The following is a 25,726-nucleotide window of genomic DNA, read 5'->3' as shown; positions in this document are numbered from 1 at the left end:
GGGAGGTGTCCCCTGTCATTAGTGCCCCTTCCACTTGTCTTTCTGCATCTTGTTTCTTTCCTTGGGGCTGCCTCTTCCTCCTCTCTAACCGGCCTTCAGATCCCTAGGTCAGTGCAGGCTCTCCTGTCGTCCTTCACTATTCAAAGTGACTTGAGGGGCAGCTGGGTGGCTCAGTCGGTTGAGCCTCCCCCAGCCACTCATTGAGGTGGCCTTTGTCCCCACACTGTCCCCCAGGCTGCTGTCACTTGGAGACCATCCAGCTACACACCCCGTCCTGTGCACGGCGGCAGCTATTTAGGGGAAAGAGCCTCCCGAACAACTGAAGGTAGGTCATATGGTGGTGCACGCCTGGAACCCTCTATGTGGAGGTACACAGAAAGCAGGCATTTGGCCCATCAGGCTTTGTGCCCAGGCCTCGAGTCCCCAGGCATTTCTTCTGGGTTGGGATAATATCTCTGGAGATGCAGAATGGGCAGCTGCTGAAAGCGTCCGTCACCCAAACGTGTAGCTTGTCTGCCCGCACTTGCCGGGACAGGATCCACCGTGAACTTCTACAGTCATGGCCTGGAGTCCACGTCTCAGCTTTACCATGAGAACACAGTCCTCAGGGAAGAAAACCAGGCCCTTCAGGTTCAGCCGAGTCACGTTCCCAGAGCTAGGTGGTAAAAGCCACAAATTGTGCTCGTTCCCCGCTTCCTTTCCTCCCTGCCCACACCAGTCCCTAACGGGAGAAGCAAAGAGGAGAAGGCAGGGGTGACAGAGCTAAACAGACCCAACCCAAAGTCCCCTGGCTATGCTCAGCCTAGAAAGGGCTGCTTCCTGAGAGGTCCCAACCATGGGCTCCAGGGACACAGCTCTAGGAAACCCACCACCTCGGTGCAACCCACAAACATTCAGATAGCCAGAATCGTAAATTGTCAGATTGGATACTGGTTAGGTGTCTGTTCTGCCCTTCCAGACTTTATGGAAGCTCTGTGTGTCCCTCCCGGTAACAATCTGTCATCCCTGTATCCCCTCCCCCCCTCCCCCCACCCAAGTCCCCAGGGCTCCTCTCTGGTCACTAATCCTCAGAACTCTGGGTCTAATTCAACGGGCACCCGCGGATGGGTGTGTGGCCTGGGGGCAGCTGACGTTAGAGTTAACGGACTCGATCAAGTCAATATATTAGCAATAACAAATTGTTTTTACTTACAAATATTTATGGAATAGCCATAAAAGGCTAAGAATAGTTTGCAAAAGGGTTAATCCCAGAATGAAAGAAGGCTTGTGGGATAGGGAAAAGACAGCAAGTGATGCTTCTAAATTAGCCACCTCAGAGCAGGAGGATGTGAAGAAAGGTCACTGCTTGGCGAAGAAACCAAAGTTCGGTGCCCCGAGTTAACAGATCAGACAGAAGGCACCACGACTAAGCCACCGTTGCGTGCCTGGACAGCCTCGGCAGACCTCCTGGGGGGGGAGATCGTAAGGTTTCCATGAGGACATTCTGCCAGGCCCAGAGACTCCCCTGGGAGTGACACCCCTGCAGCCTGATTCTCAGAGTCCCTGTCAGTGACCTTTGAGAAACCATGAAGAGCCCGGGAAAGAACAGCTGTCCCCATTTTCAGAATGATGGTAATGGTATCGTCTCAGAGCCACAGACAAGAAGTCTTGGTGTTGATCTTCGGCAAAGTTCAAGAGTGAAACGTTGCACAGAGGGTGTGTGAAAACCTAGACAAGAGCGAATGTTAAAAACCAGAGTGTTTTCCCTAAACGTCAAGGAGGCCTTATGAAAGAAGATCAAAGACGTTGCAAAGGTGGAGGCTCCCCACTCCCCAGGGTGCGTGGCTGTGTGAGCGGACGCTCTGCTTCCCTGGGCGGCTGTAGCGTGAACTGGTCTTCCTGTGGCCTTGGTTCCCTGTGTGTCCCTATGGATGTGTCTGGGCTCCTCTTCCTGCCACCTTTGGCCCCACACTATAAACACCCCTGTGTTCTGCTCACCAGAGTGTTCCCAGGAGACAGAAGTCCGCAGCCCGAGGGAGACTCTGTTGTCCTCTCCACCGCCATCCCAGCGCTGGGAGCTGGGAAGGGGGAATGGCAGCAGCTTTTGGAAGACTTGAAGGAGAAGCGGCAGGAGATCTTGAATTTCCAGGAGGAGCAGCTATATCCCTCTGGGAGATAGACTCCAGGTAAGAGGGAGCCCCATTGATAAGGGGGGCAGCCCCATTTTCAGATTTCGCAGAAGGGATATTGGCAAGACAGTTGCTGACCCCTTTTTGAAACCTGTTGGCCCTCTGCTATTTCCCAGAAGGAAGGACTTCTCTGGGAATGCTCTTTTTCCTCCAAAGATAGAGCAAAAACACCTCTTATGGAAGGCTTCAGCCTATCACGTACTGGAGAAAGGATGTACGCATGCTTCCAGTCAGCTTAAGGATATTAGCCTCCCCATAAAGTAGGGGGCATCTGCACCAGCCACGCTGCTCGTCCCCAGCACAAATCCTACAACTTCTTGTCACATGGGGGAGAGCTCTGTAGGGGCAGTAACACTGCGGGGCTGCGGTGTCTGTTTCTAGCTAATGTAGCTAATGGCACGACTTCAAGCCAAGTTACGTCACCTCCCTGAGCCTCTGTTTCCACGTCGTTGGAATAAAAGTGCTGGTCTCTGTGATCCCTAGGTTGACATCTAGGGCTAACAGCCCCTAATGCAAAGACCGGCTGACAGCGGGTTGCCCTGGGGTGGCCGAGGGGCCCTGGCACTCGGCGGGCCCTTGCTGGTCTCCTGGCCGCTGCACATAAGCTGGCCCTCCTGCGGCAACAGCGGGAAGAGAAACGGTAGCTCTTCCAGTCTCTCCGGTCAGAGCTACGGCTCGACGGGGCTCTTTCTAGACCTTCCAGAAGGGGCTGAAAGGTATGTGTTCTCCTCATGCCCCACCCCTGAGCTTCCTGCCCTTAAGGTTGCGGTGAGGTCTTCGCCTTGGGAGTTGTGGAGGTCTGGAAAGCTACCGAGTTCTGTCTCAGAGAAGAGCCCAGCTAGACCTGGGGTTCCCAGGACGAAGAGAGGGAAGCTCTCCTACACCAAGTCCAGAGGTTGGTGACGTGAGCAAGATCCAGCCCAGGCGTCCTCAAAAACAGACCACAAGAGTTTAGCTCCACCCACCTAGATGGCCAGAGAAAAGTCCAAGTCCAGACTACACGGTGGTTTTTTTAAATGCAAGGAACAGTCCTGATAATCGTGTGCAAAGCTCTCAGACGTTGTGAATAATACATACTGACCTCCCATGCAGCCGGTAGAGTGGATGATGTGCTCCTACCCTGGCCCATTCCCAGTGAGAAAATTAAACGATCCAACAAAACACATTTGCAGAAGTACCACAAATAGGACTTGGGTTTCAAGCCTGAAATTAAATTTGAAACTCTTTTATTGAGGACCTTTGCTACCTGCTGAAATCATCTAGCCTTTGAGAATCTTCTACAGATGAGACAGGGTATTCTAAGCAAGAAAGTTAATAAATCCAAGCAGGCTGGAACAGAGAGCTGATGCCAATATGATGAAATTGAGCAAAGATTACAAAAATTCCTGAGCTTGATTAAACATACCAGCAGTAGAAGTACTGGATGGGAGGCCTGGCTGTGTAGCCATTTATGGGCTTGGGGATGGGGGAGTTAGGTAGAAACACATCTACACAAGCAGCATGCAGGCCAAGGTTGCTGGAGAAGCCAACTCACCCTGATACAGAAGTAGTTTAAACACGGTCTCCATATGGTGAGATCATGTTGGAGATACCGTTCGATTGTGGGGCACTATCTTATAAAAGGGACATTGACAAAGTATACACTGTAATAAAGACATGGCCTGTGTTGCTGAGGGGCCTGACATCTCAAAATGGTTGGAGGAACTAAAAAAAAAATTAGGCTTGGAAAAGATCACGAGGAGATGAGAATTTTATTTGACGAACTGTCAGGTAAAGGAGAGCTGATGTGTTTTGTGTCCCTTCAGAGGGCTGAACAAGGGTCAAAGAGTGAAGGACAGTGGGATGTGAACATACATACTTAATGCTTTCCTTAACACTAGAACTTTCTAGTGTGTAATGGCTGGTTTGTGAAGCAGCAAGCTTCTCCTCCGAGCCTTCTTGAAATAGAAAGGGATGATTTGTCAAGGATCCTATAGAAGCAGCTCTTGCTTTGGGCGAGATGTTGATTCTGTGAGCCTTTCAATTCTCAGTTTTCTTGGTTACGTGTTTTAAAATTCCTTAAGCAGTATAGTGGAAGAATTTTCAGTATTCAGCCAAATTTGAATTTTCATAAAACCTGATTGAATTTCCTAATTTGCCGATGAGAAGGTGAACCAGAACTTGAAGAAATGTAGAGGGTGCAGCAAGCTGAGGGAATAGCTTATATACAAAGTCATGGGGGCACCGGGTCAGTGGGGAATGCTGGGGACAACCAGCTCGGAGGGGAGCTTTGTGTCAGGGGTGTGAGAAGTCAGCTCAGTTGAAAGGAGAAGCCCTACAACGTGGGATGAAACTTTGTATTCCACAAAGTGGACAATGGAAAATGAGTTTTTTTTTTTTGCCCGAGCAAAATAGGTGTTTGATGGGAACAGAACTCTCCAATAGTGAGAATGGTGGGTCATCTGGAGTCCAGAGACAGGGGACTCAAAACCCTCATGGGAATTATATTCTTGGTTTTGAAAGCTTGTTTAATCCTACCTTGCCTAGCTCCCCTGGTTATACCGTCTGAGATCTCCAGCCTCACTGAGACAATGGTTGAAAGAAAAACGGCCACGCATGTGATGACGTTATGGAAATATAAACCTCTAAACCAAGATGATGCCCTTTGACCCAAAATAGGGGGGTCCGAACATCAAAGGGGGCAATGTGGTAGAGTCCCCTCCCTAAGGAATGTGGTGAGAAAAGACCTCAAGATAAAGGAAGGCAACCGGCTGTGTGCCTATGTGACATTCCTCGTGACCCTGTGACATGAGACCGCTCAATCAGACTGTATGTCTGTACGTAAGTCTATACGTTACCCATATATGGGAGACAAAGAAGTAGGAAATGCATAAAAGGATACACCACACGGCTCATTTTTGGGGCACAAACTCTCTGAGCCCGTGCCCGCAGGAATAAAGCTGCTTCCTGGAAAGAAAAGCCTCAGTGCCACGACTCTGCGAGAATCCTGCTACATTCTCTGATGCGATGTGGGCCAGGAGCAAATGGTCAAGAAAGAATTCTTGAAACATTTTTGGTGTAAAAAAAGGTGGTCTTATTGTAGCACAGCGACAGGACTCGTGGGCAGGAAGAGCTTCCCCGGGATTGTCAGGAGTGATCAGTTATACACTTTTAAGTTGGGGCGACGGTGTAGAGACAAAGGAAGTTTCCAAAAGGATTTTCATATGTTAAGGAGACTTCTGGGATCCTGGAGTCCTGGCTATTATCAAGCTAAGGTTGTTTTTCCCTCTAGCAAGGCATTAACATCAAGACAGTTAAGAGTTCCTGGAGGAATGTCATGATCTGCCTGTTTCAAGTATTTGTTGATGGGCTGCAAGTTGCACGGAAATTTAATTCTGTCCACATTGCCTTTTGCCTTTGTTCTCCGCATCATTTCCCCCTGAACAGTTTTGACCCTTAAGTCTGTAAGGTTGCTGAGAGTGGAAGGTCTTACCTTCTGTAACTTCTTCCTGCTGAATGGGGAACAGAGATAGGACCTATGGGTCAACATTGGTCAGTTGGGGAAGATGTATCCGCTGAATCCAAGGTAGAAACATAAACGAATTTCCTTGAGTAGAAAGGGTCATCTGAAGGCTGGAAGTTATGGCATGAAGGAGTCTTGGCAACAGGCAGGAAGACGCTGGAAAAGACGACAAAATGAGGTTAATATTATTATGAGAATAAAGCCCAATAAAAAAGACTTTTGATAGTTGACCACAATTTTCCTCCAGTTCTTCATTGTTGTTTGGAGAGAGGTTTGAGGCCTTCCACGGGTTTACAGGAATAAGAAGGTGTGTTAGCTGGTACTGTGGATTCCCACGAGGAAGGCAAGAGGTTTAATTTCTTGATCGGAGTCCACGAGGAATGTCCTTCTAATTTTATGGCTGTGGGAATACATCATGTGACCTGATACAGGCCCTTCCCTTTTGTAGTTAAATTCCTTGCTGTGTTAGCCTTCCAATCCTTTAAATAAACCATGTCCACTGGGTTTATACGTGGTGGGTTGCTAGTAACTGTCAGATCAGTAGTAGGGAGGATACGGCCTGTGTATTTAGAGATTTAGAAATATTCACTCCACCTTACGGGCAGACTTATTTGCTGGGAGCGCTTTGGCCTCAATAATCTGAATTAGACTGACTGTTGTACACCTGGCTCTTCTTATCTCCTTTTCCATGAAACTACTGCCATCAGTAAGCCAACCGTCAGCTGCATTATCAAGAGGAGAATCTTTTATGTCTGAGCTGCTGGAATAAACAAGATCAATAGCCCCTGTTCTGTAGGACATCCTGAGGTTCCTGCACCTGCCGGGAAGTGACAGTCTTTACTCGCCTGGTAAGGCTGCCGGGGACCCTGTAAGCAAGGTTACAGGTCAGCATTTCCAAGGGACTCTATTGGCTGCATGCTTTGTAAAGTCAATCTCAGCTCTCAAAAGCTGTCTGCTCATACCTGAGTCTATGCAGGTCTCTCAAGTATGACGTTCCAGGGGCATCTGGGCGGCTCAGTCAGTTAAGCGTCAGACTCTTGGTTTCAGCTCATGTCATGATCTCATGGTTCATGGTTCATGGTTCGAGCCCCGCACCAGGCTCCATGCTGACAGTGCAGAACCTGCTTGGGCTTCTCTCTCTCTCCCTCTCTCTCTACCTCTCCCCCGCTTGTGCTCACTCACTCTCTAAATAAACAAACAAACAAACAAACAAACAAAAAACAAACTTAAAAAATGACATTACAGTCAAAAGCCTTGATACAATAGCCAATGTTTTCGATGGTGTCCTATTACAAGGAGAACAGATTTTTATTAAACTTATGCAAATGCTGTAATTGTCATGGAAGAAAGAATATTCACTGAGGGGTTTTGGATTCTGGAGGGTTCAGGTAGAGAGAAAATTTAAATGCTTCAATTTGTTCACAAGGGAATAGTTTGTCATATTTCTGTAAGTCATAGATTATCTGAAGAGAAAGTTTCCTTAATCTGGAAGAGCAAACATGAGAGAACCAGAAATGTTTCAAACGGGAGTCACAAAAATTATAATCCTCTTCCTCAATTCATTTAGTCCCATGTTAATAATTCTTGTTCAGTTTGAATGCAGCCTTTTAGTCCTGGAAATTCTTACCCAGTTCAGTTTTAGAATTTTAAAGATGACAAAAACCTGCATTTGTCAAAAGCCCTTTTTATGAATCCCCTTGAAGATGAAACATGTTTTGCAAGAGGATAAGTATCATAACTTTAGTACCAATAAACTAAAAAATGGACACAGAGATCTGGGGAGAGTTCATTATAATACAGCTGACAAAGAAATCTGGTTATTTCTGTGACACATAACACTTGAATAATCAGAATATCAAGTAATGGCCTTATACCAAAACGTATGAAAACTTTAGGAATGCATATGATCTCTAGACTAGTTATAGTATTTACCCAAACAACATAACCCAAGGCTTATTATTTAACAGTGTTAAGTTTAACATTCCAAATAAAGCCTAGTTAAAAAGACTTTATGTACAGTTTAAATCCTGGGAAATTTGGGGGCGCCTAGGTGGCGCAGTCGGTTAAGCGTCCGACTTCAGCCAGGTCACGATCTCGCGGTCCGTGAGTTCGAGCCCCGCGTCGGGCTCTGGGCTGATGGCTCAGAGCCTGGAGCCTGTTTCCGATTCTGTGTCTCCCTCTCTCTCTGCCCCTCCCCCGTTCATGCTCTGTCTCTCTCTGTCCCAAAAATAAATAAACGTTGAAAAAAAAATTAAAAAAAAAAAAATAAATAAATCCTGGGAAATTTGTTAACAACCTCAGAAAGTTATAAATCACATGCCTAAATAGGATTACAGATTATTAGAAAACTTAAACCTTAATTATTTATTTAACCAAGGTGGCAAGGGATTCCAAAGGCAAATATGTAGGGTTATATAGTTGTTAGCAAAACTTAGCTCCTTTAACATTGAATTTTGTTCTGTTTTTAAATTAGTGTTTTTATTTTCCTTTGGTAAGTCAGTAGCAGATGACTGGATCATTTAGTATTTGTATTTTAATATAAACCTTATGGTTTTCCACCGTGGCTGTATGGATTTCCATTTCCATCAACTGGTTCTCTACACCTTTGTCAACACTCGTTATTTCTTGTGTCTTTGATATTAGCCATTATGTGTGAGATAATATGTCATTGTGGTTTTAGTTTGCATTTCCTTGATGATTAGTGACGTTGAGCATTTTTTTCGTGGCTGCTGGTTACAGTAGTATTGGCTGCAACGTTTCTTTTAGGTCTTTGATTATATCATGCCACTCTCTTCTGGCCTACAAAGTTTCTGCTCAAAAATCAGTTGATAGCCTTATGTAGCTGTCTTTGTATGTAAGTACTTTTTCCTCCCTTTGCTGCTTTTAAAATTCCCTCTATAGCTTTAATTTCTGCTAGTTAAATTATGTGTTTTGGTGTGGATCTTCTTGGGTTCATCTTGTTTGAGGCTCTCTGTATTCCTGGAACTGGACGTCTGTTTCCTTACTCAGATTGGGGAAGTTTTCAGCTATCGCTTCAAATAACTTTTCTATTATCTTTTCTCTGTGTTCTCCATGTGGCATGCACATGTTATTATGCTTAATGCTCTGAGTTCCCTTAACCTAGTCTCATCTTTTTAGTCTTATTTATTTATTCTTATTTTTTAAAATTTAATTTAATTTTCTCAATTTACATCCAAGTTAGCACATAGCGCAACAATGATCTCAGTGAGAGGAACAATCCAAATGACAGCCCTGCCTTAGTTTAAAATTTTTTTTTTTCAACGTTTATTTATTTTTGGGACAGAGAGAGACAGAGCATGAACGGGGGAGGGGCAGAGAGAGAGGGAGACACAGAATCGGAAACAGGCTCCAGGCTCCGAGCCATCAGCCCAGAGCCTGACGTGGGGCTCGAACTCACGGACCGTGAGATCGTGACCTGGCTGAAGTCGGACGCTTAACCGACTGCGCCACCCAGGCGCCCCAACAGTACACTTTTAAAACCCACTCATTTTAACCTTAGTCCTGACTTCACATAAAATTCCTTTCCAAAGATTTCCCTTCACAGACCCCTGTAACCTTTTCTTTTTCTTTTAATGTTTTATTTATTTATTTTTTCTTTAATTTTTTTTTTCAACGTTTATTTATTTTTGGGACAGAGAGAGACAGAGCATGAACGGGGGAGGGGCAGAGAGGGAGGGAGACACAGAATCGGAAACAGGCTCCAGGCTCTGAGCCATCAGCCCAGAGCCCGACGCGGGGGTTGAACTCACGGACCGCGAGATCGTGACCTGGCTGAAGTCGGACGCTTAACCGACTGTGCCACCCAGGCGCCCCAATGTTTTATTTATTTTTGAGAGAGAGAGAAACAGAGTGTGAGTGGGAGAGGGGCAGAGAAAGAAGGAGACACAGAATCCGAAGCAGGCTCCAGACTCTGAGCTGTCGGCACGGATCCCAGTGTGGGGTTTGGGATCCCACAAACCGGGAGATCACCACCTGTGCCGAAGTTGGACACCTAACCGACTGAGCCACCCAGGTGCCCCACTCTGTAACTTGTTCGTTCAGATTTTGTCATAAGCCTTTTTCTTTTTTTCATCATTCTTAATTTCATTTAGCAGAATTTTAACTCCTAGGAGCCTTGAAGGAAAACTAAGTAGCAACCAATTGTAAACTGGCTGTTACACCAGAATTCTTTAGATCTGAAATTTATGAAGACGTTTCACAATTTTAAAGACTTGCTTCTCCATAGTACAATCTTTGATTTCTAATCTCTGTCCTCCCACCTCAGTATGCTCTGTATCAGTGTTGCTGGCCTTCCCAGATCCCTATCCTGGCGTCCCATGACCTGATTTGTGGGGCACTAAGCTGAGTGGACAATGTTCTGTGTCCGAGGCAATCCTGGTTGTGGGAAAGCAGGGGGTGGTGGCCTGGTTTATTCCCAGCGGCTGTCCTCCACCTCTCCTGCCCGCCGCGTCTGCCCTTCATGTAGAAATGTCTCGCCCGCTCTCTCCCTCTCCTCTCAATGGCCCCCGTCCATCTCACTGCCCCGTTTCAATATGAATGTTAATGCTGACCCAACCCCCAGTCCCCCCACACGTTCCTTTCTACTTCCTTTCTTTCTTTCCTTGTGCTGTACCATTCAAGTCGCCACCTCCATGGCCATATCCTCAATTGCATTCTAAGTAGGAGCTGTTTCTGCTCAGGGTTGTCTAAAGAAGGGCCACCTCGATCTTTCCTCTCAGAACCACAGACAAGCCTGTGAAGCATCGTCGTCCTCGTGAGCATCTGTTGAGCGTGGACCTACACACGCGCTGTCCTGAGCCCACTTTGGTAGCTTGTTATCTGTTACAGTCACTCTGGCACGCGGTCATCCGGGGGCAGAATAAAATCACTCAATCCAATGGCTAGATATCGTGGATTCGCGTGCAGATGGGCGGCCTGCGCGGAAGGGGTAGGAGACCAAGCAGCCGCGGGATGGTTTTTGTGCGGACTGAGCAGGGGCGGCAGGCAGGCAGGGAGGCCTGTCAGCCTCACAGTTGAGAGGAGGCCTCAGCTGCTGTGCTGTCTGAGCCACCAGAGACACACAGGCGGGGAAACAACCCCACCCCGGGAGTTCCCCCAACAGGAGGGCAAGACGCGCATTGGAGCAAATGAGTACAAGGAGCTCCGGGCGGTGCTAGAAGCCATCCTCTGGCGGTGCAAGGCAGATGCGCAAGCAACGTTGTCTCGGGCCAGGAAAGTCACAGGTTCGTGGCTGTGTAGGTTCTCCGGGGGGAGGAGAACATTGCACGTAATGGCAGCCGTATCTCAGTCCCCGGAGACAGAGACGGTTCGTTCGGGCCAGGTGAAGCAGAAGGTGGGATTAGCGTAGGGCAGGAGTGCCAGTTCCAGAAGCAGCGTCCTTTGACTCTGAAGCCTGGGGCAGGCCTAGAAGCTCAAGGAGTGTGGGGGAAGCGGGAGTCCAGGGGAGTCTTGCCAGTGGGAGGTCGCTGCTGAGGTGGGGAGGTTAGAAAGGCTTTCACAGCGTCCAGCAGGCCCACGCCTGTGCCTCACTCATGAAGGAAGCCTGAGCCCGGTGCTCAAAAAACACCGATCTCTAAGCCCGGTGATGTCCACGGCCACTCCCCTCCTCCTGGGGGCCGGGCAGCCGAGGGGGCCGTGAACCTGGGAGGAAGACGAGGGCCCCGCACCCCGAGAGGAGGAGTTGACCTCCCTCTGGGCCGGTTCCCACTGCAGCCTCCATGAGCCCACAGCCCCGCGCTGCCCGGCCACGTGGTGAGAGACAGTGTCCTTTCCTGCTTCCGTCCCCTCCGTCCCAAGAGTCCTACGGATCAGGAGCCGGATGGTGAGTTGGGGCAGATGAGACCTCAGATGCATGTCTCCGGTGGGAGGTTTGTCATCCACGGTGGCCGCTTTCACTGCAACTCCGACGACGTACCCTCCCCTCCTACCCCTGGCCCCCAGGGAGAAGAAATGAAAGAGGGAAAGGACAGAAATAAAGAAGGCAGAGAAGGAAGACGCATAAACCCGTTTCTTTCACTCTCTGAAGGCTGGCTGAGCTGAAGTTCAGGGACATGTGAAAGTGCAAATGCCTACTTTCCCACCCCACCCCCACGTCTGCATCGTCAAGCATGACCACAGAACGTCGCGAGAGACGACAGCCACTTGTAGCCACCCGCTGCATGCCGACACATCGGTACCTCAGCGTCCCCGGGTCAGGCCTGGGGAGAGCCAGCCCCCCAGGTGCCCTCAGCCCCCAGGCCTGCTCTCTGTTTGGCGGAGCCCTGGATGTGAAGGTTTTCCAGTCCCTCCCGGGGATTCTAGGGTCAGGTTAATCTTGTCGACCCTTGGGGAGGGACTCAAGTATGCTAATTCCAAGAGAGGGTATATTTTGCCATCTTGACGTTGACATCAATATTTACAAAAGCGTTGACCATCCCAGGCCAGCTCTGTGTGTGCAGTGTAATATTCCTAGCTAGCAAGTCTTATTCGGGATTCCCCGGGCAAATGAACTAATGTCAACACTGTTGGCTCCTGTTCACTGCTGGGGGTTCCAGTACTGCCCGGGGTCAGGCTCTCTTCAGCAACAGGCATGGAGACCCGTGCACATCTGCATGGGGGCTTCCAGGTTCCCAATGGTCCCATCTAATGGCCTCATCCTAATCTGGCCTCATCTGGAGGCTGTTAGAGACTTTCACGGGCGGGGGATTCCAGTCCAGGAGTAGTTAGGAAGATTGTAGAATCCTACTTTGGATTTTAAGAGACACAGAGCACTTCTGACCATTGACAGAGAGCTTGTCCCTCTTCCCCAAGGACAGTCCAAGAAAAGGAACTTCTGGAACTGAGAACCAAACTGTCCAGACAGGAGAGACTCTTGCAGAGCACGGCTGAGAGTCTGAAGACTGCCGACCAGGAATGGAAGAGGAAATTGTGCTGTGGATGGATGGTGACCAGAGAGGCCAGGGGAGGGGGGAGACTGATGTGATGTCCCCAAACCTCCTGGCCACGAGTAATTGTGGATGCAGAGGGAGGAGTGCATGGGGACAGCAGGAGACCTTGAGCTGAGTGATGAGAAAAACACCCTTTAGAACAAACACCCGGGGCTGGTCTGGGCCCAGCTGGTCATTTCTGCCTCGTGGGGCTGTTCCACTGTTTCAGTGACCACGACACGTGATATTTTGAAGAAGGCAAAGACGAATGTGTAGGTAAGGAAACCACGGCACGAGTCAGAGCCACAGAGCCCACCCCAAACCCATCCCCGTCTGTCTTCAGAGTCTACAGGTGATCCCCGACCTGCTCTGACCTTCCGGCTGAAGATTTCCAGGCCTCTTGTAGGACACGGGTCCTCAGTAAGCATCCTTGTAGCTTCCTTCCCTGTCACCCCTCCCACCCCTGCCATCTTGGTTCCCTATCACATTGTCGCCCTCCTCTCTCCTCACCCACTTATCCCTCCTTTTGGATGGTTTGGGGTCTGGAGAAATGCAATTCAGTTGGTTCTCAATGTCAGAGGACATCTGGGAGTCTGCGTCCGAATTGGCTTCCAGTAAAGGGATCCTAGGGCCAGTTGTGTGTTCCCGTTTTTCCCATACCACTTGACGAAAAAGTAAAAGCCAGAGGCAACCTACTAAGTCAATTGCACTGCACACTGTGGGGCTGAGAACAGCAATCAGATTTTGATACGTCTTTTTCTTTAAGCAACGTTGCAAAAGAAACCCACTGGATCTTACTGGCATAAAAGCAAATGTGATAATAAATGAAACCTGAAACTTCCAGGAAGAGCTGTTCTGTACGTTTATGTAAACACTAACACATTCCCTCGCAAGCACTTTGAAGAGACTCGAGGTGTAGGACATGGCTTGAAAATCAGAAACTAACCCTTTTAACTTGAACTTCAAGCTTTGCCATAAGCAATTGAGCATATTCCCCAGAACGTTCCTTGGTTGTAACCTGAGAGAATGTTGAGCCTGCTGCGTGAAAACGGGTCAAGCCATGATTTTACCCTGCCTTTTTTGGGGGGTCTAATTCCTCTTTGTGTTTTTTCTGGTGGTTCTTTTCTTTCCTGAGACTTTTTAGAAGAGCTCTTACAGGGGAGTCTGGGTGGCTCAGTCGGTTGAGTGTCCGACTTCAGCTCAGGTCATGATCACAGCTTGTGAGTTCAAGCCCCGCATCGGGCTCTGTGCTGACCACTCGGAGCCTGGAGCCTGCTTCTGCTTCTGTGTCTCCCTCTCTCTCTGCCCCTAACTCACTCGCATTCTGTCTCCGTCTCTCTCAAAAATAAATAAACATTAAAAAAAAGGAAAGAAAGAAAGAAAGAAGAGCTTTTACAAGATGGCCTCCGTAAAGCCACGCTCCTGCCCCAGCAAAGGTAACCTCACAGCTCCCCTTCCCCGCTAGCGTCCCCCAGTCTGGAGGTTTCCTCTTCACTTCCAAGAGGCCATTGGAAAGCACTTGAGGCCTGGATTCCAATCCCAGGCTTGTCCCTGACTGACTGTGTGGCTTCGGCTGGTCCCTCATCTCCAAGAGGTGGCACCAGACTCAAGTGAGCTCCCTGCTGACTCGGCCCCTCCCTCGCCCCCGAAGTAAATGGGACATGAACTTGACAGGAGGACTTCCTGCAAGATGTCCTCTCCTTCCCACAACAGGCTGTTTCTATGTGTCCACGTATCACGGGAAGCACTTCTTTTCCCGGGAGGTCACCAAAGACGTCGTTTTCACTCTCAAGTGAATTCTAGCGTAACCTGGCCCCTCAAGAGGGACTGGTAGGTTCTGGCCACCTCTCCCTCTTGAGGTGTGGGGCCATCATCACTGAGGTGCGGGAAGCTTTGCCTCTAACGTGGTGGCTTCAGTGGTTCTTCCACACTGCAGTGTCCCCCCCCTCAACTCATCCACCGACCACGCTTTCACAGCACTCCTGTGGCTGCCACCGTTCTGTTCTCACTTCAGCCTCAGGGAGCCACCGGCATGGTCTGGTAATGGACTCTCAGCTTGTGTCATCTTTGTCACCAAGTGAAACCTCTAAGGGCTCTGGTCTGTACCCCGGTCTTGTGACCCTCCCCTTCTAGGAGTCACCTGAGGTCCTTCAAACAGCAGGCAGGATGGACCTCCCCCACTGCGGAGGAGCTCTGGTCCCACTCCTCCACACCTGCTGGGGGGCCCAGAAGGATCCAGAGACATGGCCGGGTAGGGCAGGGCGAAAAGCAGAGAGCCTTTCCTGCAGTTAAGGAACACCACCGGCCAAGGTCTGCCTGGCTCCACACCGAGAGAACACGCATGGTTTGTAGAGGACCTTGTGACACTGCTTTTGAATGCCACGGTGGCCTGGGAACTAGCAACAGCCATGTCTCCCCTCAGCGCCCATCCTCAGAGGGTCAACCCGACAGATGGGGCAGATGGTCCCGACGCAGGAGCTCCTCGGCAGTTCTAAAGCACACGATGGACAGCGGGGCTCAGCAAGCACTACTCTCAGGGCCATACCCACCGAGGCTCGCTCAGCCGGGTCACGGTCAGGCTGGATGTCAGTCTACACTGCAGCACCTGAGTGCTTTGAATCCGCATGGTGAAAGTCGAGGCTCCCCACCTGCCAACTCATGCTTAGCCTAGCACCTCCTATTTCTATTTCTGTATGATCTCCAGACTGTGGTGACCTCACTGTGACTATCCTGTCCCCTTTCATCATCCTAACTCCTCTCTGGGGCACTGTGACCAATGGCCAGAGCAAGTCCATTGAAAGTCTTGTGTAAAAGCAAACCAGTGATGATTTTTACATGCTATGTGAGAGGCCCCCAGTTGTGAGAAAGCCTGGGCTCATCTCACGGTGCTTTAGTACGTGCATACGTGGGTCTAAATGTATGATACATATTCATATGCGTTGCTCTAGCGGTATGTTGAGGGCCAACATAACTGGTGGACAGGGTCCATTAGAGGGAACGAAACGCAGCCTTTGGTAGCTATTAAAGCAAAATGTATGTAAAGAAATAAACATTTTTGGGGCATCTGGGCGGCTCAGTCAGTTGAGCGTTCAGCTTCGGCTCAGGTCAGGATCTCGCGGCTGGTGAGTTCAAGCCCCGCGTCGGGCTCCGTGCTGACAGCTCAGAGCCTGGAGCCTGTTTCAGATTCTGTGTCTCCCTCCCTCTCTGCCCTTTGCCTTCTCACACTCTGTCAATCTGTCTCTCAAAAATAAACATTAAAAATGAAAAAGAAAAGAAATCAACATTAAAAAAAAGAAATCAACACTTTTTCTTCACCTGCTTTGTTTCCAAGTCCGGCACCAGTCTCCAGGCTGAGTGTGGAAGAGTAGGGAAGACACCTTGTTGTTGAAAAGCTCACAGTCTAAGGCTTGAAGTCTGGGTCTGAAAGAACAAGCTTTTCCTTCTTTGTTGCTTTGTGAGAATCCTCAATCTGCAAAAGTGAGAGCATGCTTCTTAGATTTGGGGAGACTCAGTAGTGGAGACAGAAGCTACATCCTGGTCTCAGTCCCAAGAGATTGAGTTGTTGTGGTACCCAGAATCTGCATTTCTTACATAAATACCCCAGAAAGTTGCGATGCAGGTGAGCTGCAGAGCATAGTCTAGGGGCGTCTGGGTGGCCCAGTTGGTTAAATGTCCAACTCTTGGTTTCAGCTCAGGTCATGGTTTGTGGGATGGAGCCCTGTGTCGGGCTCTGTGCTGACAGTGTGGAGCCTGCTTGGGGTTTTCCCTTTCTCTCTCTCTCTCTCTCTCTCTGCTCCTCCCCTGCTCATGCACACACACACTCTCTCAAAATACACATTAAAAAAAATAAAAAATTTAGTACTATACATTGAACCAAAACTATAAATGAATTTAACCAAGGCTCTTTAATCGAACAGTGTAGGGGCGCCTGGGTGGCTCAGTCGGTTAAGTGGCCGACTTCAGCTCAGGTCACGATCTCGCGGTCTGTGAGTTCGAGCCCCGCGTCGGGCTCTGTGCTGACAGCTCGGAGCCTGGAGCCTGTTTCGGATTCTGTGTCCCCCTCTCTCTCTGACCCTCCCCCGTTCATGCTCTGTCTCTCTCTGTCTCAAAAATAAATAAACGTTAAAAAAAATAGAGAAAAAATAATTGAACAGTGTATAAGTCATTCCATAAACGTTGACGTAAAGGTCTTAAAAGATTCCTTGGAGAGAGTCCTTAGTTGATGTCCTTTTGTCTTCCAGAAACAGAATAAAGCTCTCACATCACAGTTATTTCCTAGAAACAGTGAAAAATGTAAAACAAACAAGAACTACCACCACCCTCACCAGACTCGTGCCCGACGTGCAGACACACCCCACTTTCACCTCCTTTGCTTTCACACGGGGTGAAGTATTTTCCTGAGGGTCTTTGACTGTCGATTCAGAGATATTTCCTGGCAGAATCAGTAGAACGCATGAGATATCGGCAAACCCACCGAGCATCGCTCTAGACAAAGTAGCAAAATCTGGGGCCCTCTAGGCCTGTGGTTCTTCCCGGGTCCCAGCAGTTCCTCCTTCACCCCTGTGTTTCCACGGGGGGGGGGGGGGGGTGGCGCTGATAATGTGATCAGTAACCAATGGACAAGTCAGAGATGCTTGCAAGAATTTTATACGCATAACGTCTAGGAAAGCGACAACATCTGACATCATATCAATCCCAGATCTGCTCAGGATCCAGTCAACCAATCCACTCTATGAGATGTTGAAAAGCAGCTCTTTGCCTTAAGAAAACTACTTGCAAAAAAAAAAAGTATCTGAGAGGAAGATTGTCTAATCTTTAGCTTTTGGTAAATTATATTCTTTTCCCTTATGTGACAGAAACAGAGCCCCCCCTTTTTTTAATATTTGTTTATTTTGAGAAAGAGAGAGAGTGAGAGAGCCCTCGAGAGTGGGAGAGGGGCAGAGAGAGAGACAGAATCCGAGCAGGCTCCAGCTGTCAGCACAGAGCTCAACGTGGGGCTTGAACTCAAGAACCGTGAGATGACCCGAGTTGAAATCAAGAGTCGATGCTTAACCAACAGGGCCACCCAGGTGCCCTTGACTCTTCCAGTTTTAAGGGCGTGTCTAATCCCATGGGGCCACCTGGACAATCCGGGAGAATCGCCCCGCCTCAGGGTCCTTACCATAAGCACATTGGCAAAGTCACTTTTGCTCTGTGATGGAACATATTCACAGCTTCCAGGGGCTGGTACGGGGACCTCCTAGGAAGGGGTGGTGTTTTTCTGCCTCTACCACCACACTATTTGCTGAGGTGCCAGCTACTAATATTGGAACTAAAAAATATCTTTTCTGATTTCAACAGTGAAGTTAAGACACTACCTCAAGGCACAATCTGGAACAGCAAAGCAGAACAAAGGTAAATCAGGGGCAGCTGGGTGGCTCAGTCAGTTAAGTGCGTCCGTCTCTTTTTCTTTTTTAATTTTTTTAACGTTTATTTATTTTTGAGAGGCAGATAGATCATGAGCAGGGGAGGGGCAGAGAGAGAGGGAGACACAGAATCTGAAGCAGGCTCCAGGCCCTGAGCCGTCAGCACAGAGCCCGATGCGGGGCTCGAACCCAGGAACCGTGAGATCATGACCTGAGCCGAAGTCAGACGCTCAACCGACTGAGCCACCCAGGCGCCCTGTAGTGTGTCCAACTCTTGATTTCAGCTCAGGTCATGATCTCATGGTTCATGAGACCGTGCTGACAGCAAGGAGCCTGCTTGGGATTCTCTCTCTCCCCCTCTGTCTCTGCCCCTCCTCTGCTCGTGCTCTCCTCTCTCAAAATAAGTCAATAAACTTTTTTTTTTTTTTAAGGCAAATTAGAACCGTACAAGTGCTCCTTGGATGACCATCAAATTGCCCAAGTACCAGGCTCTGCAGAGTAAATTGTTTTGCTTTGTTTTCCAGATGTGGCTTTTTTCCCTCCAAGGGCCGACTTGGCAGAAATCTCATCCTAGGGGAAGTGCACAGTGGTGGCGGAAGGGAAGGCGGTGACAGAGGTGGGGTGCCTGGGACCCCGCTAACCTCCTGCTGGGAAGTCTCAGCTGGGTCTCAACGGGGCAGAGGCGCAGAGGCGCGATGGTTTCCTTTGGACCTGCCCTCGCCTGAACTCGGGATGCTTGTGCGCCTCCCCCAGAGGCCACGCGGGGGCGCCCCGGTACTGCCCTGGGAAGTCGCCTCGCAAAGAAACAAAGTGTGGGAGGATCTTGAGGGGCAGGTGTCAGCCCCGAGCGTCCAGGGGTTCCCGACTCTTGGCCACACCTCTGCCGGGTTGGCAGCAGGCGGGCGCGGCCCAGGCCTTGTTCCTCAGAGCTATCTTGCTCTGTCTCCTCTAAACCTGGTTCTGGCCAGAAAGAGATGTGCCCATGCTTCTCCGGAGGATGGGGGAGGACTGGCCTGCCGTGTGTGTGTGTGTGTGTGTGTGTGTGTGTGTGTGTGTGTGTGGATGTGTGTGTGTTGGGGATGAAGGGGGCCTAGCGTGTGTATGTGTATATGGCTGGCCTGGGTGTGTGTGTGGAGGGGGGCTGGCCTGGCAGGTGTGTGTGTGTGTGTGTGTGTGTGTGTGTGTGTGTGTGTGGTTGGGGTGGCTGGCCTGGGTAAGCGGGGGTGGGTGGGCTGGCCCAGTCGTGATCAGGCTGGAGAGGATGAGGAGGCTGGGGGGCAGGAGGAAGAGGACCACGGGCTGAACAATAGGTGGGGGCGGGGCAGGAGGCAGGGTGTGGGCTGGAGGAGCGGGGTGACCCTAGATGTCAGGGGTGTGAGTCGGGCAGCACAAGGGTGTAGTTCTCCATAGAATCCCGGGGCTGTGCAACTACCAGAGTTGCTGCTCCAACTTTATTAGGACGAGTGCTGTGGGGGCTGGGAGGCTGGGGAAGGGCCGTGGGGAGGCCAGCGACCCAGTGCGTGCAGCGGAAGGGTGTGAAGCTGTCCTGGGCAGAAGTCAGAGCTCCCACACGTACACCAGGGCATGTTTCTCAGTTTGGGGCTCACCTGATGGACAGCGCAGCCGGGGCGCAGCGGCCAAGGGCCCCGGGCCCCGGGGGCCCCACACAGGCCAGGCTGGGCCACTGACAGCCTGCAGCATCCAAAGGCAGAGATTCGGGTGGAGGTGAAACAAGAAGGGAATTTACTTCAGCGAGGCCGATGCCAGGAAGACGCGGACTGGGGTTTCAAAGACTGTCTCCAAGGTGCCGAAAATGCTTCCAGGCTTCTATAAGGACAACGTGGGACCGAGGCGGGTGGGCACGTGCAGGTGCGCAGGGGAGGTCAGGCTGTCCTCGTCGTGGGTGGGATCTTGCTAGCGCGGGACGGTCCTTATTGCTTGAGGGGGGTACTTGCGGCTTCCGGCAGGGGATGCTGGGCCAGCAGAGTCTTCTGCCTGAGCTAAGAGAGAAGGTGGAAAGAATGTAACCAATTGGAAAGTACAGCCTGAGGTCAAAGTGGAGGGAGTTGAAGTTGACTTTTGACGGGAGACACGCGGGTCCTTGCTGCTCCCCCCGGCGGGCGTGTGGGATGCCGCTGTACAAGCTGCTGCAGGGTGGGGGTGTGGGGGGATCCGCTTCCCCAGCAAGGGGTGGTAAGAAGCCAATTCCATCTTTAGGCTAGTGTAGACGAGGTGTTACCGAATACTTACGCAAGGCAAGCAGCTTTTCGCAAAAAATAAAATCTAAGTGCCGGGATTCCGACTTCTGGGCTATTTCCATTCTGCAGTTTGGGCTGGGCTGGGAAAGAGCTGGCTTCGGCCACTGAACTGAGACACCCCGGGGGGGGGGGGGGGGGGACACGTGCTACATCTCACAGCACGAGGAGAGCAGACAGCGAGACCCCCAACTCATACACGGAATCTAGCCCAGTTTTTGCTGTGTAGCAGGTAAGGTACATGAACTTTGTAGTCTGATCTGATACCGAGAACAAAGGCAAAAGAAATGTAGCAAAAATGAAATCTCCTTGCAACTTGCAGGCCATTGACAAGTACTGGAGGCAGGCAGAGTGAGCCTGCCTTAATGTTAATTCTTTGCTTAGTGGCAACGAGCAACCCTAGCTTGACAGGGGCCTGACCTCCAGGGTCCTGTAAGTCTTCTTTAACGGATGAAAATCCCTTCGGAAACTTCCTTTATCTCAACACCCTCCTCCCTCCACAAGATACACGTTAGCGATCACCTTTCAACATATAGCCCACTGATACACATCGGAAGGGTCTCATGACTAATATTCTACTACACAGTACTGAATAACCTTATCTTAACAGCAATTAGCCCCTCAAGGTCCTGGAAGCCTTGCTTCTAAATTCCTTGGAGACTTAGCTCTCCCTCCCCTCCCCCCACAACTAAAAAGTATGTAATCAGTCACCCCTCATAATCCCCGTTACAGCGTTTCCCACCCAGAGTCCTGTCCCTACGCTTTAATAAAAGCACCTTTTTTGCACCGAACATCTCAAGAATTCTTTCTGTTTTTAAATAAAGTTTTAAATATTTTTACTTTTACAGAGAGAGAGAGAGAGAGAGCATGAGTGGGGGAGAGAAGCAGAGGGAGAGAGAGAGAATCTTAAACAGGTTCCATGCTCAGCGCAGAGCCTGAGGCGGGGCTCGATCCCATGACCTGATCCAAAGTCAAGAGTCAGTCTTTGAACTGAGTGAGCCACCCAGGCGCTCCTCAAGAATTCTTCCTTGACCATTTGCTCCTGGACCCCAAACATCCCATCACGATCCTGTGAGTGGAGGCCTCTCTTGGTCTGTTTTGGAGCAGCACAGCGAGGTGCCTAGGAGAGGACTCGGGCCTCCTTGCCTCTCCCTCAGTGCTCGGATGACAGCCCGGGGATTTGGCAAAGCTTCTGTCCTTCCCTCCATCCCCAGGGAGAAGTTAGTCTGGGCCCAGTGTTAGCCAGGGACACCCCACAAAAGCTCAGAAAAAGCGGAGTCTTCCCCTCAGGCCACCTGGCAGTCCTGTCCGTCCTTCCCTTGGGGGGCCCTTGAAAGAAACATCAAGGCTGACATGCTCTCACGGGGGCATGTCGAGCGGCGAAGGGCGGGCTTTCACCGCAGACCCCACAGGAACTTCCATCCACCCAGCTCCTGGGCAAGGGAGAGGGCGCCTCTGCTCTCCTTTTGCTCCAGAGGCAAGCAAAAACTGTCCTTAGGGGGCTCCTGGGTGGCTCAGTCGGTTGAGTGGGCTGACTGTCCCACTTCAGCTCAGGTCACCATCTCACCACTCATGAATTCAAGCCCCACATGGGCCCTCTGCTGTCGGCACGGAGCCTGCTTCTGGTCCTCGGTCTCCCTCTCTCTCTGCCCCTCCCTTGCTTGTGCTCTCTCTCTCTCTCTCTCAAAAATGAATAAGCATTAAACAAAAACCTGTCACCAGAACTGGTGCGGTGCTTCTCAAATACAAGCGTTGAGTGTTTTCTTTACTGCAGGGTTTTGTAACGGAACCAATGTGAGTTCCCTCCTTGGTGAGTCAGAAGCCGCACCAGGTTGAGTTGTCACAAAGAAAAGTTCATTTGCAGCAAATAAGAGATAGTGGGGAGTGGCTTCCAAAGCCAGGACCCCCAGAGCAGGGGTGAGTGGGCTCCTTTCATTTAGGGTTAAGATGCATATTTAGATAGGGAAGCCCTGTCTTCATATGTAGGGTAGGTAGAAGTTGTCCGCGTGCCTTAAGGAAACATGTCTACACAGACATTGTTTGTTATGTCAATGAGGCCGAGGCTCCTTCTGGGGTGGAGATTTTAGTATTATAATGAGTTAAGGTAGTCATCCGTCATTCTAGAGGTCACTCCAGGGCCCATCTGCACAAGGAGGAGTCAGGGGTTAAGTTCAAACTGGTCTGGGTGGTCTGGGCCGGCTGGAGGTCATGTCAGGGCTGGCTGGAGGTCACATGGGGCAGTCGCTATTGCTTGAGGGTGGTTTCACTTTCTTTAAAAAAAAATTTTTTTTTTTAATGTTTACTTTTTGAGAGAGAGAGAGAGAGAGAGAGAGCACAAGCAGGGGAGGGGCAAGAAAGAGAGGGAGACACAGAATCCGAAGCAGGCTCCGGGCTGTCAGCACAGAGCCTGATGTGGGGCTCGAACCCACAAACCATGAGATCGTGACCTGAGCCGAAGTCTGGCGCTTAACCGACTGAGCCACCCAGACGCCCCGGTTTCACTCTCTATTTGCCCGAGTAAAGCAATAAACTAGAAAGAAGAGGTTGAGGAAGAATGTGGGACAAAGGTCAGTGGGTACATGCTGGAGGGCTGTAAGGTCAGGTGTTGGGATCCAGCTGGCGAGTTGCATTCTGGTTTTCGCTATTTTCTGTACTCTGTAAAAGCCTCTAATCAGAATCTAAATTTTCTTTAATTTTTATTTTATTTTTTAAGAAACAGAGAGGGTCAGAGCGTGAACGGCAGAGGGGCAGGGAAAGAGGGAGACACAGAATCCGAAGCAGGCTCCATCCAGGCTCCAAGCTGTCAGCACAGAGCCCGACGCGGGGCTCAAACCCATGAGCCGTGAGATCATGACCTGAGCCGAAGTCGGACGCTCAACCGACTGCCCCACCCAAGCGCCCCGTCTATTCAGAACCTAGATGAACACTTTCCAACTTAGATTTTAACACCGTTACAGGGTAACAGCACCTGGGTTTGCCCTCCTGCCTGAAGACACAAAACAACAAAACCAGACTAAATACGTGAAACACAGATCTTCAAGATATCAGACATCAGAGGACAGTGATCCCTGAGGGGCGGGAAACAGTTGAGTCCGTCAATTGCTCTAATTTACTGCCTTGAACGATTTCCGAGCATCGCAGGGTGGAGGAAACTGAAGACGAGCCCAGAAGGCCTGTCGAGTTGAGGACACTGAGCTGGGAGTTCAGGGAGGCCAAGGTCGCCAAGGTCCTGAGAGGAGAGAGCTGAGGAAAGCCAGTCAGAAAGATCCGTCTGGGGGCCTGCCCAGTGTGCAGAACCGTCCCGATCAGCACCTCCAAGTGAGGCAAGTACTCAGTCGGGGGGAAATCATTACAGGGAACAAAGCCAGGCACCACACGGAGCCGGGAATGGCCCTGTTCCCAGCAGACAAACGAAAGGGAGAAAACTCCTCATAACCCCGGGGGGTGTGGGTGGAGCACTTAGGAAGGTCTTGCATCAGTAGCGGGAACGAATCAGCCCTCCACCGAGCACTGATCTGGACCACTTAAATCATAAAAGCAAGACCAGAAATGATCAAACCGTTTCCAAAGAATTTAAGTGCATCCCAGAGCAAAGCTCAAAATTCATAGGAAATTTATATAAAAAGAACAACATTTACATAAGAATAACCAGCAACCAACATAATCAACTTCAGCACGTCTGGTATCCCATCAAAGATTTTGAGGTGTGCGAAGAGCCTGGGAAATGACTCTTAGTGAGATCAGTCAATCACTGAAAAATGACCCAGAGGGGACGAAGATGCTAGAGCCACCGGAGGAGGACATTCTGACATTTGCTATCACTGTCTGTAGTCCATAGATTTAAAACGTTAAATAGATAAATGGAAAACATAAAAAAGATCCCATCTAACTCTAAGAGATGAAAACGGGGATGTTTGGAAGGAAATGCCCTGCAAAAGGACGGACAGCAGCTCGAAAATGCAGAAGAAAGACATTTGAGGGGCACCTGGGTGGCTCAGTCGGTTGAGCCTCCGACTTCGGCTCAGGTCATGATCTTAAGGCTCGTGAGTTCGGGCCCCGCGTCGGGCTCTGTGCCTCCCTCGCTCTCTGCCCCAACCCACTCGCGTTCTGTCTCTGTCTCTCTCAAAAATAAACAAACATTAAAAAAGGAACAATAACCTTTGATAGGACTTGTATTGAGTCAGCAGATACCTCTGAGAGATAGTGCCCCCTTCCCCGCGTGAAATCCCCCAATCCATGAGCACAGGACGCCTTTCGGCTTCTGTGGGCCTTCTTTAACTGCTCACAGCCATGTTGGGTAGTTTTCCGTGGGGAAGGAGAGAGGGAGGGAGAGAGAGGAGGAGGGAGGGGGGGGAGGGAGAGACAGGGGGAGGGACAGAGTGGGGGAGGGAAGGGAGAGAGGAGCCAGGACGAGGACCCAAAGGACTGCAGTCTCCAGGGTGGTGTGAGCCCACCCCCCTCAGATCACTCTGATGTGGCAGCTGCAAATCGGGGGAGAGTCAGTCCCCATTTGGACCTGCTGTCTCAACAGTCCCAGATTTCTCCCAAACCAGGGCACCCAGGTGACTCTCGCTGGAGGAGTCACCAGAGGGCAGCCCTGTGTTACCCTGATTAGGCCATGTGGGATCCTCTAGCTGTGCCTTCAGGGAGACCGTGCTAGGGTTTGAGATTAGGCGTCCCCTGCGTCCTCGAGAGACATCTGCTGTTACTTGGCATCTGCAAACCCTAGCCGTCTTCCAGATAGTTGGTGACCCTGGATCGTGAAGTCCCCGTATGCTCAGTACGCAGTCTTTCAGCAGGCCTTGGGCAGCAGGAACCTTCCAGGTCTAGGGAACCTGGGCATGGCGCCAAAGGACTGCAGAGGTTCCAGGGTGGTTGGCGCCCACCCCCCCATACCTACTCTGAGACAGCAGCTGAAATTGGTGACAGTCCCCAATTGAATCTGCTGCCTAATCTGCATGCAGGCATCTTCTGTATCGAGGTTCACAAATGTCTCTTCTTGGAAGAGACATGCCTCTTCCAGCTCTGCCTTCAGGGTAATATGCCCATTTGCGTTGGGTGGGGCTTGGAATCCAAGAGACGCCTTGTCCTCCGAAATGCCCACGCCTGTGACCTTGTCTTTCCCGTTTCATGACTTTCTCGAGGTGCCTGGCTACCTGACCTGAGAAGCCGGCCTGTGTGCACATGCACATTATCAGCTCTTATTGGCAGCCTGGCCCTGGAGGGCAATCGCAGGGAGAGGGCGGGTCACAGTGGCAAACTATTTGGAGCACCTGGCACGGCCTATTTCCAAGACTTAACATGGCCAAAGAGGACACCGTCTTAAAAGGCAGCCTTAGAACGCTTTGTGGAGTGTGGGCTCCCTGTACCCGAAGCCCATTCAAGTGGTTGGGGTCCAGTTGGACCCGCGCAGATTTGTAGCGCACCCTGCAGCCCCGGGCCAACGGACAGCGTGCTGACCGCACACGCG

General features: G+C 50.4%; 3 long non-coding RNA genes across 4 annotated transcripts; 1 reads left to right on the top strand and 2 right to left on the bottom strand.

Moving 5' to 3' along the window:
* The first annotated feature begins 1,982 nt into the window (after positions 1 to 1,982).
* On the top strand, positions 1,983 to 5,898 carry LOC147577038 (uncharacterized). Its single transcript, XR_015255731.1, has 2 exons — positions 1,983 to 2,165; positions 4,695 to 5,898. It is a non-coding gene; the product is annotated as an uncharacterized LOC147577038 (long non-coding RNA).
* LOC147577037 (uncharacterized) lies at positions 5,711 to 6,851 on the bottom strand. The gene is made up of 2 exons (XR_015255732.1): positions 6,633 to 6,851; positions 5,711 to 5,826 (listed from the first exon to the last, which is right to left on the bottom strand). It is a non-coding gene; the product is annotated as an uncharacterized LOC147577037 (long non-coding RNA).
* Positions 6,852 to 14,445: 7,594 nt separating this feature from the next.
* Positions 14,446 to 25,329, bottom strand: LOC147577036 (uncharacterized). 2 transcript variants are annotated; one of them, XR_015255916.1, is made up of 3 exons: positions 25,157 to 25,320; positions 19,609 to 20,001; positions 14,446 to 16,065 (listed from the first exon to the last, which is right to left on the bottom strand). It is a non-coding gene; the product is annotated as an uncharacterized LOC147577036 (long non-coding RNA). The 2 variants fall into 2 exon arrangements; XR_015255917.1 differs by lacking the exon at positions 14,446 to 16,065 and having other exon boundaries at positions 19,431 to 20,001; positions 25,157 to 25,329.
* Between the last annotated feature and the right edge of the window lie 397 nt (positions 25,330 to 25,726).

The sequence above is a fragment of the Puma concolor genome, chromosome C2 (genome assembly GCF_028749965.1).
Source record: "Puma concolor isolate L17-30 chromosome C2, mPumCon1.1.hap2, whole genome shotgun sequence".
Lineage (NCBI taxonomy): Eukaryota > Metazoa > Chordata > Mammalia > Carnivora > Felidae > Puma > Puma concolor.
This window is presented reverse-complemented; position numbering and strand designations above follow the sequence as displayed.